Here is a 16,964-nt window from a genome sequence, read left to right as displayed (position 1 = left end):
TCCCATATGTTTGCCTGAGAGCCCCTCATTTTCAAAATTATAATAATAATGTGAAGAAAGGGGGTTTACATTCTCCATTTCAAAGAGAAGCTTCTGCCTTTATTGGCAGACACCTGTCCTTCAAACCAGGACAATCTGTTATGTAAAAACGCTGCAGACAGCAGCCTGAGGAGGACGGAAGGGACATGCCCAGGGCTAGAGCTGGAGGCAGCCACGAGGGGTCAGTGCTCCACCAGCAGTGCTGCCCTGGGGCTCCGCAGGGAAAATCCGCCAGCACCGCGCAGTGCGAGACGGGGAAACTGCTTCATCAGTGCCTTCTAAGCCGTGGAAAAACAGCCTCCAGGTCAAGGAAAACAAACTGCAGCAAGCTTATGGATATCACAAATTCCTGAGCTGGCCTGCCAAATACCGCTGCAGTGTTTGTGTTTGGGATTCTCAAAGGATTAGGGCTCCTCGTTGCTTGGGAAGTGTGCCTGGGTCAGCAGAGCAGGCAGGAATGCAGCTATTCCCAGCACTCTGAGCACGGGTACAAACTGGGGAGTCCTTTCTGCTGCTGCCTAGGGACACTGACGAGCTCATTGTGTTCAGGAGACCCTAAACATCAGCTTCTGAGTATATTGTTTTCTCTACTGCCTCATTCAACCTGGACTTCTTCACATTAGTGCCTTCCAACCTATGAAGAGAGTCATTTAGATGAGCTCAAGAAAAGGACTCTGCCTGCAAGAGGTCACAAATGACAGCAGAAACAGATTGATCTGTCCAAATGCATTTGCACTGTTTTAGTGTCATTGCTGCCTGTGACAGCAGCAGAGACAGAGATGTCACAGGAAAGGAAGAGAACAACAACACAAAGGGAGAGCTGAGAGGTCTGGGCTGGGTAGGAGGGGCAATGGGAGAGCTGCTGTTGTTAGGACAATATTAAATCAAAACAGAACTGATTGTAGCTTTCCACCTTTGGCTCTTTAAGTGAGGTTCCTCTTCAAAAAGCGTGGGAAACCATCACACTGCATCACTGGAAAGAATCACAAAAACTATAACCACATTATTAGAAACAGTGAGGGATTAGGGGATTGCTTTACTTATCTCATGAAAATTCAAAAGCTGAATGACAAAACCCCTGCTAAAAAAACACTTGCAGAAAGATGCAGAAGGCATATATTTACTGCTGACAAGTTACTCTAGACTAGTTTGTCCAAACAACAGGAAATTCTCATGTCATAGCTAATCTGACCCTGGTTGCATTCTGGTGGTAGTTAGGTTTTATTTCTGGTTTTAGTTATTTTTCATTATTTACTCACCAATATATTTTAAATAAAAATCTGAAAAAAAAAAAAAAGTGAAATAAGATGGTTTTGCTTATGTTGCAGGTGCAGCACTGAAGAATCTGTTTGTAGATATGGATGCACCCCCAACACAGCATAGCATGACAGTTCCATGATGTTATACCAAGACCAGAATCAACAAGGATTTCTCTCTGGAGTTCTCACCAGAGTGCTGCAGCAGAAAATCACGCCAGGCTGTTGGAATGACAGGCATGGTTAGGAGTTCTGGACAACCACATACCCATGAAGCCACAATTGCAGATGGCTGGTAACTAATACTACTTTTTAAAAACCAAACTAAACCCAAATTTTGAAAAAAATCATGCCATAATAAGGTTTAAGAAAAAAATGACAACATATTTCTGTCCCATTGTGCCACATGACAATTGAAAATATCACTATGTTTTTAAAACACAGGTATGTGCAGAATAAGCTTTCACTTGGGAAGCTGTTATGAGGATCTAAAATTGTTTTCTGTTGTACTAATTTTTCTTTAATTTTAGAGAGAAGCTTTATATATTTTATGGCAATCAAGCCACGAGGTTCTGATTACACTGGTATGGCAAGATGTACTGCCTAGGAGAAGGTATTTTTTAAACAAAAATATCAGAATGCTGAATATAGTACACCCTATATTGTCTAAAGACGTGCCTATCATAGCAGAAATTGTGAGTAGAATAATGAGTTATATATGAAAAATAACCATCAAAATTGTTTGATTTCATTTTAAAGGAGAGAAAACATGCTCTTAATATCCATGATAACAAGCTGCACTTAACCTTATATGAAGTCTTCCTTTATTAATTGAAAAAACTGTTCTCAAAATACTAGATAAGATACATTGTTAAACCAGTTTTCATTTTTTTTGTGGCATTCTTGGAGTTACTTTAACAGAACAGTCATTTTCATACCTCAGTTCAAATCTGGTTTTGGCTGTCTTATATTTTGAGAATAAATTGAAAAAAACAACTATGCTTTGTAGATGAAACCTGATGATTACATGGTGCCCTGAGGCCATGGTGTGTTTGTAGAGATCTTTAAAACCTCCTTTTCAGTATCTTGTCTTGGATAGTATTTAGGGGCAGTACCTTTGCCCTGAGATTTGCTGTCACGGGGAAAAGTGGAAGGAGGACATGAGGCTGCAGGGAGGAAAAATGCAGCAAGGGAAAAACACCTTAGATTAGATGCCTGAATTTTGATGTCAAGAGTTAATTTCTACCTTTGATCATGAATAATATAAATAATATATAACCACAGTATTTAAGAGATGTCTGCATTTTGCAGAATCTGAGTTATAAAATGCATGATATAGCGGGACTATGAAGCTATAAAGTGAAATCACATCCCCTAGCTATGGAACTTTCTCAGTATTACTCAACATTTAAGGAGAGGAGAGCTTCTCTCTCCAACACTCCAAGACTGCCAGCACAAATCAACTTTGAGAATGCAGTCATTTTACCACAAATATCTCCTGAAAATATAGATTATAAATGTCTAGGACCCTCTTTCATGGCACACAATGGTATTTCTGAAGACTACTTTGAAGTTGCCATTTAACCTACAAAAGCCTGAAATGCCAAGGAGTTTGTCATACAGGCATTTTCCCCCCAAATACTAAGTGAAACATTAGAATTGAGCTAACCAAATAATAATAATAAACATAAGGCTTAATATTCCAGCAACAGACAGTGTGTACAAAAACTAGTTGTTCCTCACCCAAGTAATCCCTTTCCTTTTGCAAGTACCACAGTTGCCTGCTTTGCTGCCTTCAGCTCACCAACATCTCTTTTAATGAAGAGCCCAGAAACTTGAGGGAGCAGAGGCAGAATTTTTCATCCTTGTATCACACTGCACATCTTTTCCCTGGATTTCAGATTGAGTAACTGACTTCATGGAGGAAAACAAAGGCAACAGAAAAAAAAAGTCATCTTGCTAGCAAAGGAGACAGCATTTCAGTGGAGACTATTATTTCTCCCACCCTGCAGGCACAGAGCAACAAATGATTTGTCTAACTTTGTTTACCTCCCTGGTGTCTTTCTCCTGCTGCTGCTGCTCTTCTCACTCTAACAGCTAACCAGTCCTACAGCTGTCTGCAAACCAGAGGGAGCAAATGCAGACAAGACAGATGGGCTTTTACTTCTCTTATATAGGTCCAGAATTGACATAAGTGGCCTGTCCATGTCCCTGTGGATGGCATCACTTCCCTCCAGCATGTTGACTGCTCCACATGTCTTGGTGTCACTGGCAAATTTGCTGAGGTGCACTTGGTCCCACTGTTGTGTTAAACAAACAGGGCCAGTCCCAAAGCCAGTCCTGCAGGAATGTCACTTGTTGCTCTCCAATTGTACATTGAGCAGTTGACCACAACACTTTGAGTGTGACCATCCAGCTACTTCCTCACCCACTGAGTGGTCCTTCCACTCTCTGGTTAAGAGCCAAGGATGTCATGTGGGACAGTGTCAAATGCTTTGCACAGGTCCATGTAGATGCGAGTTGCTCTCCCCTTGTCCACTAGTGCTGTAACACCACCAAATTTGTCAGGCATGATTTGCCCTCAGTGAAGCCATGTTGGTTGTCCTAATAATTTCCAATATTTTCCAAGTGCCTTAGCACAGTTCCCACAATAATCTGCACCCATGAGCTTGATGGGAACAGAGGTGAGACCGACTGGTCTGTAGTTCTCCAGGTCTTCCATTTTTCCCTTTTTAAGGATGGAGGTTATGTTTCCTGTTTTCCAGGCATTGGGAGCTTCACTGGACTGCTGTGACTTCTCAAATATGATTGATAGTGGCTCAGCCACTTCATCCACTACTTCCTTTGAGACCTGCCAATGCATCTCATCAGATTCCACAGACCTTTGCACCTTCAAGTTGCTTAGATGTACTTGAACCTCATCTTCTCCTACAGAGCACAGCTCTTCGTTTTCCCAGTCCCTGCCTTTGCCTTCTGTGACTCAGCCAGTGTGTCTGGAGCACTTGTTGGTGAAAACCAATGGAAAAAAATCTTGGTGAAATTCAGCCTTCTCTGTAACCTGAGTAACCAGGTCTAATGTTTCCTTCCAGACAGAGCTCATAGCTACTCTAATCTTTCTTTTATCACTAACATACCTATGGAAGTTATTCTTGGTGCCCATGATGTCCCTGATCAGATTTAATTCTATCAGAGCTTTAGCTTTCCTCATCTAATCCCTGTCTGCTTGGACAATGCTGATGAGGACAACTTCTGTGTATTCCTACCAGACTACCTGTTCTTGCTTCCATCCTCATTGACTTATTTTTTTGTGTATTTGCTCAGGAGCTTCTTATTCATCTGTGCAGGCTTCCTGGCTTTTTTGCCTCATTTCCTCTTTCTTGGGATGCATTTCTCCTGAGCTTGGAAGAGATGATCCTTGAGTATCAACCAGCTTTCTTGGACCCCTCTTCCCCCCAAGGTTTTACCTCATGGTATTCTACCAAGCAGATCCCTTAAGAGGCCAAAATCTGCTCTCCTGAAGCCCAGGGTAGTGATCTGGCTGTGCAGCCTCCCCACACTTGCACTCTGACAGTCAAATATCATGGGTTTGGTCCATGTTGCCAAAAGAACAACTGTGGATCTGCATTACACACCATGGAAAAAATGTTTGTGGGTAGTCTGTTCTTGTTCTCCCTGTGGAGTTGCATGGCTGTTGATGCAATGTTGGGGAAAGCTCAAAAATCTTTGGGGCTTAATCAATCTCCATATAAAGAGTCCACAAAAATTTTCCCTTCTTGTGGTCATGTTAAATAAGGTGTTTACTAAGACTGGCTGACCATGAGTTTAAAGAAGAATCTTCAAATTAAACTTATTATATTATCCAAGCAACATCTCTTTAACAAATGAAGACAGGATGGTGAAATTATTGTGAATGTTAAATATTCACTGCTTGTAAGTATTCAATTACTCATGCAGTATGTATCTCTGAGAACAGCTCTCTTCTGACTAACATATTGTCATTGCCCTTTGGTGTTAGATGGATTTTTAAACATTTCAATGGATGTAGCAGAAAATGAAGATAAAATATGAAAACTTTCTCAGATTTTTGTGGGTGCAAAACTTCAGAGCAGCTTGTTTGAAATTTTTCACCTACTTCCTGTGCTGTTTTTGCAAGAATGGAAGCAGTGACCGGTTGTGTCCAGACCAAGATCAGAATAATAATTAAAAGAACAATACCTTTGTGCTGAAGACAACCTCCAAAAAGGAAAAAAGGGTTTCCCCCCCTCCCCCTCTCATCTTATGGTTCAATAAAAAGAAAAAAAAATGTTCTGGAAAAATTATTTAAAAAACCCAAATTCTCCTCAAGACGTCAGTTCTTAACATTCTTTCCTTTAATGCAGAGTTCAGTGGAATTTCAGAGGTATTTTTGGAACTCCCAGCACAAAGACCAGGTATCTGAGTACCCTTAAAAACCCATGTTTACTGCTATGAGTGGAGAGAGCAGTCACCCCTTTAAATACTGAAGTGCAAATGATCTCGTAAAAATGTCTGTAAAAGTGTAGGAAGTAAAACCTACAATACAATGAATTGTGCATTAAAATGGCAGTCAGCTATCCCAGTCAGATGCAAGGGGTGGGAATTTAGACACAAGTCCCAGAGCAATACTTTGCTTCATTCACAAAATTCCATTGTTCTAACTAAGTCGGAGCATTAGGTGGCAGGATATTGTAAAGGCTGACACTTTACAGCAAATGCACAAGAAGCACAATAAAGCTGCAGGTGAAAGGAGGCTTATTTAAGAGAGAACAATGTTACATATTCTGACTTCTACTTAAGGAAAAGAATAAAACTCCTGAGTCAACAATGTATATGCATAGTACATAAATATATATAAATATATATAAAATAACAAGTGGGTATGCACACATTTAAAAAAAGGATTTGTGGAAACTTAAGTTCAAGAATAGGGAAGAAATCTGAAGCAGGTACCTTTTAAAAATTGGTGTAGCAGATTTTAAAAATTTCAGTACAAATATGATTTATTATGTAACTAAGATACACACATTTATATGCTGTTTAACGTATTTTGTTAACTATTTTTCATATATGTCATATCTAATGTACATATGCTTTATGTATTATATTTTAGTTACCATATTCTACATTACATATTAAAGTCACTTGTATTCAATGTTGTTTGGTCTCTAGTCAATATCACATTATTGTTTTATATGACATTATTGAATTGTTTTTCAGCTCTCCAAATTCTTTCTTCTGAAAAAACAAAAAACCCTACTGCTTATGAATAATTTATTTTCTTTAAATTCTCAGCCTATATCAAAGGCTTATAGAGGCAAAATTCATTTCTTCTATAATTCTTCTCTGTGTAGGACAACCTGCATTATCAGTCAATCAGCACTGGGAGAAAAAGAATATCAAGATCAAAATACTCTAATCTTATCATGATAATCTTATACTGAATATTTAAATTGTTTCAGTCATTAGCATCTGTCACACATTTACAAGGATTTTAAAAGTCCTTTTTAACAATTTACTTAATGCTATGATAATTGTAACTCTGCATTAGTGCTTCTAAGTAGAAAATTGAAGAAAAGGAAGGAACAAGAGTGGTTTGTCCATGGTGGAACACCAATATACTGGAAGCTGGCACAATCTGAAATGCAACAGCAGTATAAAAATGCAAGAAAGTACTAACCCACATCTTCCCATCAGGGGTCCTTCAGAAGGTGCACCTTGAGTAATGAGGAAGGTAATGATAACGAAAATGAAAGGAACATGACTCAGTTGATGATGCATTAAAAAGGAGCACTTTATTTAACACACATGGAACAAAGAGAGGCATGCTGCTGTCATTGCAGAAATTAACAAACCACCATGAAACACACACCAGGCGCTGTGCTAAAGGTGTGCCAGACAACAGCCCACGGTGCTCCTCGGTACCTTCTGGCTGAGCAGATGCTGGCACAGGCCAAGGGAGGCTGGAGCGCTCACCTGACACTGCAGAGCCCTGTTCTGCCCTCCAACGTGTGTGATTCCTGCCCACGGGGCAAACACCTGACCACACACAAACAGCTTCGACCTCAGTCACACCATTCCTGCAAACAAACAGCCCTGAGCTGCTTCCAGCTGAGCAGCTTGTGCCCCAGGTTCCAGCTTCTACCATGCCACCCAGTAAGCATGAAGAGCACACCTGAACCTGTGGGATTGAACACAGCAACTCAAGAGGCTCTGCCAAGCTGGAGAGAGCAGGGCTCACACCTGGCTGCTCACCTGCATGTGGGGATGCTCCTCCAAGGCAGCCCTGGATCCTTGGGCTGCCACCTCCTGTCTTCAACCAAACCACCCAGGTCTATTCCACTACGGGGATTTACCTGCTAGGCACCTGTGCCCACCCACCCCTCATGGCACCTGTGCCCACTCTCCCCTCATGGCGCCTGTGCCCACCCACCCCTCATGGCACCGGTGCCCACCCACCCCTCACAGTACCTGTGCCCACCCTCCCCTCATGGCATCTGTGTCCACTCGCCCCTCATGGCACCTGAGCTCCCCAGCCCCTCATGGCACCTGAGCTCCAGCCCCTCACACACTCTCCACTTAGGCACTGCTCACAGCCATCTCACCCCACGAAGCCCCCAAATCCCTCGACGCAGGACAGGTTAAGCAGGAAGTGTTGTATTTCACCAATGTGGTTTATGTTGCACTGATGTTGGTTTTTCCCTGGAGCCCCCTTTAGCCTGTCTCGTGGTTTGGTCCCTTCCCGTCCCACGATCCATTCCTGCCCTTGGCCTCCTCACCCCCTCCCTCCTCCAAGTGCCCGCCTCACGATGGGCTCACTGCTGTGGTTATCTGGGTGTCCTGGTAGGAGGGATTGGTGCTGCTGCAGGATGGGGCTGGGAAGGAGCCTGAGGGCGCTCCCTGGAGAGCGGCGGGAACAGCAGCTGCAGCCGAGCCGGGCCTCTCTCACCTCCCTCAGCGCTGGGGAGGCAGCTCCCTGCAGTACTGAGGGGAGATGACTTGGCTCTTCCACTGCTGGAGGATAAAAAGGCTCTGAAGAAAGATCTGCATGGGCTGGATTGATGGGCCAAGGTCAACAGCATGAGATACAAGATGGCCAAGTGCCACACATTCCCACAGCAGCCCCCTGCAGCACTACAGTCTGCAAAGTGGCAGGAAAAGGCCCTGGGGGTGCTGGTCAATAGTGGCTGAACATGAGCCCAGGTGTGCCAAGGTGGCCAAGAAGGCCAAAGGCACCTTGTTTGTGTCAACAATGGTGTGGCCAGCACGATCAGGGCAGTGGTGAGGCCACAGCTCACATTCTGTGTCCCATTCTGGGCCCCTCAATTCAGAAAGGACAGTGAGATGTTTGAGATAGTCCAGAGAGGGGAATGGAGCTGGGGAAGGGTCTGGAGCACAGGTCCTGTGAGGAGCAGCTGAGGGAACTGGGGGTGTTTAGCCTGGATGAGAAAAGGGGGCTCAGGGGGGACCTTATGGCTGTTTATGAGGTTGTAGCCAGGAGGGGGCCAGCCCTGCTCTCAGGGAACAAGGGACAGGATGAGAGCACATCGCCTTAAGCTGTGCTGGAGGTTTAAGTTGTAAACATTGGGAAAAAATTCTTCACAGAAGGGATGCTTGGACTTTGTAATGGACTTCTCAGAGAGGTTGTGGAGTCACTCTTCCTGAAGGTGTTTAAGACTGGATGTGGCACTGAGTGGCATGGTTGAGTTGATAAGGCTCTATTAGGCCATAGGTTGGACTCAATCATCTCAGGTCTTTTCCAACGTAATTAATTCTATGACTCCCAGGGCACCACTGGGGAGTGAGTTCACCCCACAGCCCCTCTGGAAGGTTGCACAGGGACCCCTCAGGAGGGCAGTGGGGGATTGCTCTGGAATGGGCCATGAGAGCAGAGCATGGGCTGGGGTAAGGCTCTTGGGTGCCAGCAGCATCTGTAAGAATATATGTTCTTCTGAGATGCTGGGGGTCTGCCAGCAAACCTCAGGGCCCTGCTGTGGCTGGGACACGAGGGCTGTGTGGGGTAGCTGGGGGTGGGAGAGGCAAAAGGGCATGAGGCCCTCGGGCAGAGACCCAGCAGCATGTGTGAAAACGTGCTCACTTTCCCCCTCTCTCATGGCACATATAGCAGTGATTTCAAAGCTATCTTAAACAGTGAAAAAAACATGTATTTGCTGCCACTCCTCCACACCAAATCCCAGGGCACTTGTAATAGTTTTGGAGTAAGGATGAATGCTTGAGCAGGTGGCCAGAGGTCTCCCAAAGAAGAGTAATGCTCACCCAGGGTGTTTACATCCTGCTATGAACTAGAATAGTCTCTTTCATGCCAAACCACAAGCTGCTGGTTGAAACCTGAGCTGAACTTCCTTGATCATCAGAGGAGCCTGGATAACTTTTCAGCACAGCCAGTTTTCATTTTCACACCTCTCCAAACTTGCTGGGACAAGAACCAAATGTACAAGCACAGAGTGATCTCCTGCTCCTGGGACATTGCTGACCCAAACTCAAGCAGCATGTGTCAGAATATGCTAAAAAAAGGGTTTTTTCTTTCAAAAGTTTTTCCAATTTGGCTTTTTGAGGCTTATGTGGTTTCTGCTGTTCACATAAACTACAGTTTTGGCCATCTGCATGTAGTTAAGCCATGGTTTAAGCTCCTAGAGGCTTTGATCTGAGAAAGCCTCACATCATTCATGGCAAGTTAAGTTTCTTCCCTTAATTGAGAGGAAAATGTTGTTTCAATGCAAACAGAGGCTGCACATTCCTCAGAGCACTGGAGATCTGCTCATCCTGGCTTTTCACCTGCTGATATTGCTGATGTATCTGCGTGCATGTTGGCTACCAGATTAATTCCAGTGGGTTTTGCACAGCCTGAGCTAAGTCTGGAGCTTTACTGCTCTGGGCACACACACCTGTTAACCAGCACCCTCTTGGGTGTTTTTACGTCTCACCTTCAGTTCCATGCAGACAGATGTCTGCTCTTTATATCCCAGTGGAGGTTTTATTGGATGGCCATCCAGCAATGACTAACTCATGCAAGAAATGGCTCTAAATACTCCTGTGCATTTGTGAATAAGTATAAAATGATACAAAGCTCAGAGTAGTATGCTGGGAAATAGTCCAGCCAGATGGAAACAGTCCATCAAATACCACAAGAAGCCCAGTAACCTACACTGCATCTCTTCCCTGTGCACATTAGGGAGGCTTTTCTGCTTTCTTAGATGCTTAATAAATGTAAGCACTACTGCAGGATTGCTAGCAGGATCAAAATAATCACAAATATCATATGTCCTCATCTTTTTTAGGGGGGATTTCTCAGATAGTTGAAGAATTCTTCTTAAGGCTCCCCTGTAGCTCCTCTTAGGATTTCTGATAGCCAAAATGCATTTTTAACTCAAAACTCTAGTGTCTTTATCCTTACAAATAGCAACAAATCAAAACCTTGTAGCAAAAGGCAGTGAGAAAGGCAGGAAAAACATCTTCCCAGTGGGTTTGCTGCATCCTGTTTCCTTTAGCTATGTAAGGATTGGGTAATGAAAAGAGAGAGGGGATTCAGGCAAGACTGGAGTATGAGAATTTCAAGAGAGCCATGAGGCAGCTGCAGAAATACTAGAAAGTGTATGGAAGACCATGCCTGCTCATGATAAAATTGGTACCTTTAAAGAAGAGAGATACTGTCTTAAAGCTTCCCTCTGCAAAATCAAGCAACTTTAGAGGAGCTAGGGCTCCTGTTTTAAACAGATTTCTCACCACCACAATTGTGCTAGAAATATAGCATGTTCTGACATACAGATTCAAGGAACTCATTTTTGGTGGTGGGAGGGGAACCATTACCCTCCCAGTTCTGAAACTTGGCTTGTGGTCACTGGGCACCTGAGGCTGGTCACTGAGCAGGGAAGGACAATGCTCTGGCACTCAATATAGAACTGAAGTCCTCATCAGAAATGGGTGGGGTTACATTCTATTTCATGTCTTAAGTTCTCTCCTCCTGGAAGGATTTATTTCAGTCTCTCCCTTGTATCTAAACCATAGTACTGAAAAAAACCCAAATTCTTCCAAACAAGTTGAAAAATCTCCATTTTGCTGATGATAAAATAACTTGCAATGAGAAGTGCTATGATTCAGAGTTATTTTTTGCAAATATTCTATACACCACTTATATTAGTGCTAGCTTAAAAGTGTCTAATTGCTACTGTTTTTGATAGAGCTAAGTCGGATAAAAGGAATAATCAATCATGATGGGACAGAAATGGACTGCACCCTGTATAAGGTTTTATTTATGTAGATTCTGGACAGTTCATAGGAGTTTAAAATTCTGTTTATTGCCATTTCAGTGGGCCATTAAACTCAGCATTATAGAGCCTGTGACCATCAATTACTCACCTAAAACCTGCTTGTATCAGCTACATACCTATGGTAAGTAGTGTAAATATATAGAGATTATGTACATATAAACTCAAATGGTAATCTATATGTAATTAGATATTTACTATAAATCATTCTGAACTGGAGCTTTACCATGATACACAACCCTGAGATATCTGTTTCAGCTATACAAACCTGCTGAAGGAACTCCAGGGCTGAGCAGGCAGCTGGGTAAGGTCAAGGTTAACTGCATTCCCAGGGCTCTGAGATATAATCAAGTAAAATTGCCACAGCCTGTGGAGGTGGAAGTGTAATGTCAGTGCTGTGTTCTCTTCTCCACCTCAAAAATATACCACTGTAAGAATCTGACAGGCAAAACATAAAGTTTAAACAATTCACTCATTGTGGGATGACTTCTTAAGATAGATGATGAGGTAAACTGACATCTCAATACTGTTATCCATTTGTTCTTCATAACTGAAGCAACTTCTCAACTGCTTTATATCATGATCCCTTGTGTCTGAAAAATCTGCTACCTTACATTTCAATTCATTAGCTTTTAGCAGCTTGCCCTTCAAAAATCCCATTCTTCTGAAATTTCTGGGCTTCCTCTATACAGTCTCCAGATATTAATATGGAATTGTGACCATTTCAATGTCAAACATGTTTGATCTCTTAAATACCTCAGACTGTAGCTACTGAATGGTAGAGTAATACTGAAGGTTAAAAACAGGCCAGGAATGAGGCAGGATGGCTACAAAAACACTGGCTTGAGGATTTGAGAAGTTACTTTTTGAGCTCCTTTTGCAGAAAGTCTTCTTACAATATTCTTAGAAACACATGGGACAATGAGGTAGAGGTGAGGATAATGAAAATAAAACGTGTGGGGTTTTGTTAAGTATTTTTGTTTGAATGGTTGAGTGTTTTTGTTTTAGTTTATTTCTTCAGGTTTTTGTTGTGGGCTTTTGTTTTTTTGGGTGGGGAAGTTTGTTTTTTTTTGAGGGGTCTGGGTTGATTTGTTTAAAATCTTGAGACGGGGAAGTATAGTCTTATCTAGAACTCTTGTTAGCAGCTGTACTTCAGGCTGAGCAGAACTGAATAGGGAACTGGGTATTGGCTGCCAAGAGCTTGCATGCACTCCTCTGGAGTGTAATATGCTTCTGCTATGAATCATTTTAAATTTAAAATAGCAAAACAAAAAAGCTGGATCCATTCTTCTACACTACACTTTGTACTAACAATGCTGGAGGAGCTGCTCAGTAATCGTATCTGGCAAGAAAAGCTGATTCCAAGTGTGAATCAAGTCCAACACAAAACAAAAATTTGACTTGTGACTACAGGCTATGAAGGGAAAATAACTTTTCCCAGTGCAATGCTATAATTAATTCTTCATAATTGCAAAAATTTATATCAAGTTATAACAAACAGTTACTATTTGGAATACTTGTTTTATCTTAAGATTTTGAAGCCATTTGAGATATTGAACATTATGAAAACAAGCAAACCCACTCTCTGGACATTGCATGCACACTGCTTTTTAACTCCACTTAAGGATTCCAGATTATGGGCCCTTAAGACTTGGTCCAAGTCTGTGTGATTTACTGTCCTAAAATTGCTGAGATCTGCTGTCATGGCTTCTGCTTGGGATGGAAATGCTGGCAATGAAGGTGAATGCTGACTATCTGAAGGATGTAGTGAGTGGATCTTGTTTTAACTATCATTTCATTTGCACTCCCAGGGTTGGAAAATAGCTTAGGCAGACTTGTCTTTGTTGGTTTGTATCTCTTTATTCACTTCATAAATGCCAAGGATTAGAGAAGAAATACTAGGGTTGAAAATACCTCATGCAGAAACTTCTTAGTGGTCAGAATCAAAGAACTGGGAGGCAATGTAAAGATGAAAATAATATGACTGTGTCACTATGTGGCAATGTCATGTCCTTCTGGGAATAAGAGAAAATACCTTAGTAATATATGCAGTTTTCATCTACCTCCACCCTTGTAATTTTCTCAGCTGACAGTGTTCTACAAGTTTATAAAATGCCTCAGTCATCTGCTTCTTGACATTTCTTTGGTTTGACTTCTCCTGTCCTATCATTTTCTATGTCAAATGTTCTTTAACTGTGTTTAAAATTGGCAGCATCAGCGAGCAGACTTTTGGCATGGCAACAATTGCTTCCAAACAATGGTAGTAATCTTCTTACCCCTAGGGACAGGAGAGCAGGCTGAGCTGGGGACCTTTCCTCCCCATGAGCTACTCTGCTTTCCTGCTTGGGGGTGGGCAGTGATGGTTTGTCCCTGTGCAGGAGAGGCTGCCATACCCTGCCTGCTGACATTTGGGTCCATGAGTGGTACCCTAATCTCCTGCAGGTGGAAAAACGCGGGGATTGCTGCTGAGGATTACTCAGAAGTTGTGTTATGTCAGAGCAAGCATTGTGTGGGAATTGCAGGCTCATGTTGCTGACAGCAGAGGGATGTGGCCTAGAAGGAGTGAGCATTGGGATACTGTCCAACTCCTTTGCAGTTGTTAGAGCCAGCTTGCCTTCAACACCTGTACTCAGGATTGCCTGCAGGAAGAGAAGTGATGTTCCATTCTGCTCTAGCAAACCATCTCGAGAAGGTTTGGTTCTCCAATTCGTTGTATTTTCTCCTTCTCAATTTTGTGTGAACATGAAAAGAGGGAAAGAGTGGCAGCTATATCCATCAGAGGAACCAGGTGAGCCAGACACCTTGCAAAATCTATCAGACACAGAAATGTGCATGATTTCTGCACTTCATTCACCCTTTCTTGTGAAAAAACTGCATATGGGTATGTAGAAATTTTATTTTTACCTTTTGTTTTCTGAAACACCCATTCCAATAATAAAATGTATGTCATAGGAAGCCCTTTTAAAAACATTGAGATGTTGTCAAGGTGGTGTTTAATATGATTAAAGATTGTGAAATTGGATGGTAAACATTTCCTGAATAATTTCCATGAGATGCTTGAAGACGGTCCAAGATGATGGAATCTTTGCAAGTTAGATCCTCTATATGTTTAAAAGGACAATGTTCCAAGATACTGGACTCTTGATTAAAATTCTTCAGCAAACCACACTGATGTCTTCCTTTACTCCTCTCTGTGTGGGGGAAATAATTTGTAGAAAGTGTAAGTTTCTGCATGAAGTTACCAGTCAAGTTAATCCTATTCATTAAAATAATGCCTTTTAGTTGTTGATGCTGTTGAATTTTGATAATTGAAACAATTAAACCTGAATCTTTAGGTAGTTTCTAGCTGTCACTAAGAGTAGGCTAGAGGTCTTTGAAATATTTTTTAATGTACAAGTTTGATCTGTCACAAGGAAGAAATGAGCTGCTTATTATTTAACTAAAAATTAATTAATCTCTTGCATATTTTCTTCATGTTTTGGCCTATGGAAGGCCTGTTCATTATTTCAGAATGCCTTGGCTCCAGTCCATCTGCAAGACCTCATTTTTCTTTTGAAATCTCTAGTCTTCACAAGCTTGGCATCTGTGGTATCACAAACAATGAATTACTGTGGCTGGAAGTCTCTGGACCCTTAAATTAAAAAACTCTCCTCCGTAAGAACATAATTTTTTTTACAGAATTGGGATTTATTCTGAGGAAACACAGTTGACAAAAAAAAAGTTTTCAAAGATAACAGATCTCTTTTTTCCCCCTCCCTCCAAATGAACTGAAGTCCTGATGCTGAGGACTTGCTCTTTAAATAAATGGGATCTTTCTCTCCTCTCTTGGCAACAGCAGGAGTATTCTTGTGCTGTATGACAGGGCTAGCTGGTGCTATATTTGTCTTGTAGCTGTACACACATTTGCAAGAGGTTGTTTAATAAGACAAAGGCAAAAAGCCAATACAGTTTAAAGAAAGTTTATTCTACCACAGCCTGAACTTTCTGGGTTGGCGTAAAGACAAGGCTACATACTTGTGGAGGATCAGGGAATATCATTACTGATACGAAATTAAAACTTTCCTGAGTTGTCTCTGGAAAGATCAGGGCTTTGTGGAGAAGGAGGGGGGCCTGGGGGTGTGACACAACAGACGTTTTTAAAATGGACTTCAGTAGATGTTTGGGTGCATCAGCAGAAGAGGAGAAAGGAAGACAAGAGGGTGGGGAAGCAGATATTAATAATGCTGCCAGTAGTGCTGCCCATGAAGAGCTGGATTTGGAACAAATGTACCTTACCTGTTTGCCTGAACAATATATAAAAGTGAAATTCACTCAGACAGCATACCTGACATGTTGGCTGTTGCTGAAACTCTGCAAGGTAAGAAATTTTAGTACAAACCTGTGATGTTTTTATTTAACCTCCTATGTGCTTAAAATACAAATTGATCATAATCTCTGATGAAGCATTTGAGAATTCATTACTATTTATCATGCAGTTTCCTTCATGGTTTATTAGTAACAGAACCTTTGTAAATATTGACATTGTACTCAGAAGCAGGTGATCCAACAAGGGAAAATTTGTCGGGGCTACTCATGGAGTAGCAATACATTAGTAACACAAAGCAATACATTAGTAATTGCTAGCCAGTTTATTCTGTACACTGTTACATAATTGCAAAGGTTTCAAGATGATTTTAGATTAATTTCTAGTTCTAGTCCAATTAATCTAGTTGATTAATTTCTGGTCATGTTCTTCGTTGATTTACATTAATATCTTGTGTTGGATGAGCACTGGAATATATTCTAACTCTGAAAATGTGAATCTTATGAAAGTAAAGATTTGGGTGGGCATTTGGAACATTTTTGTCAAATATAATGGAGTTTTTGAGGTTGTAGTGGGACTTATTTAAATTTGATCTGGCCACATCTAATAAAAATACTTTTGCCTAATGTATTACTAGTTAGGAAAACAACAAGGTAATGGACCAGTATAAATGCTATAGTTAATTCCATTTCACTCCTTGTAGAAAGCTACTGTAATGTTCAAATCCAAGCAAAGAAATATTGAATTCTACAAAAGTGTTACAATTTAAGGTTTTAGGTTTAATCAGAAAAGCACTGAGACATTTGAGCTTCAAGCACTGCTGGTTACAATGGTGTAACAAGGCTGTGTCAGTAAATTTAGAATGTGCAATAGGTCTTTGTTTCTCTGTTTCTGCATTCAAATCCCACATTTAGCTGATGGACATCACCATACAGATGAAAAATCTCAAGGCAATATTTACTGGCTTTTTTTTTCTTCAGAAGTGTGTGACAGAGGAGATGCATGAAAGTGATGATGGGGTGAAGAGCACGGGAGTGGGACCAGGTGGTGCCTCAGCAGCAGCAA

At 41.6% G+C, this 16,964-nt stretch overlaps 1 protein-coding gene across 1 annotated transcript in view; it reads left to right on the top strand.

Moving 5' to 3' along the window:
• The window catches only part of AMER3 (APC membrane recruitment protein 3), a 41,813-nt gene extending 35,352 nt beyond the window's left edge, over window positions 1–6,461 (top strand). Inside the window, exon 3 of the mRNA XM_079315552.1 lies at window positions 1,368–6,461. The gene's annotated coding sequence lies outside the window, so the exon portion shown is untranslated. The remainder of the gene's footprint in view (window positions 1–1,367) is intronic.
• Window positions 6,462–16,964: the final 10,503 nt, after the last annotated feature.

Source organism: Erithacus rubecula (assembly GCF_903797595.1).
Source record: "Erithacus rubecula genome assembly, chromosome: 11".
NCBI lineage: Eukaryota > Metazoa > Chordata > Aves > Passeriformes > Muscicapidae > Erithacus > Erithacus rubecula.
The sequence above is the reverse complement of the archived record's forward strand: the minus strand, read 5'-3'. Positions and strand labels throughout refer to the sequence as shown.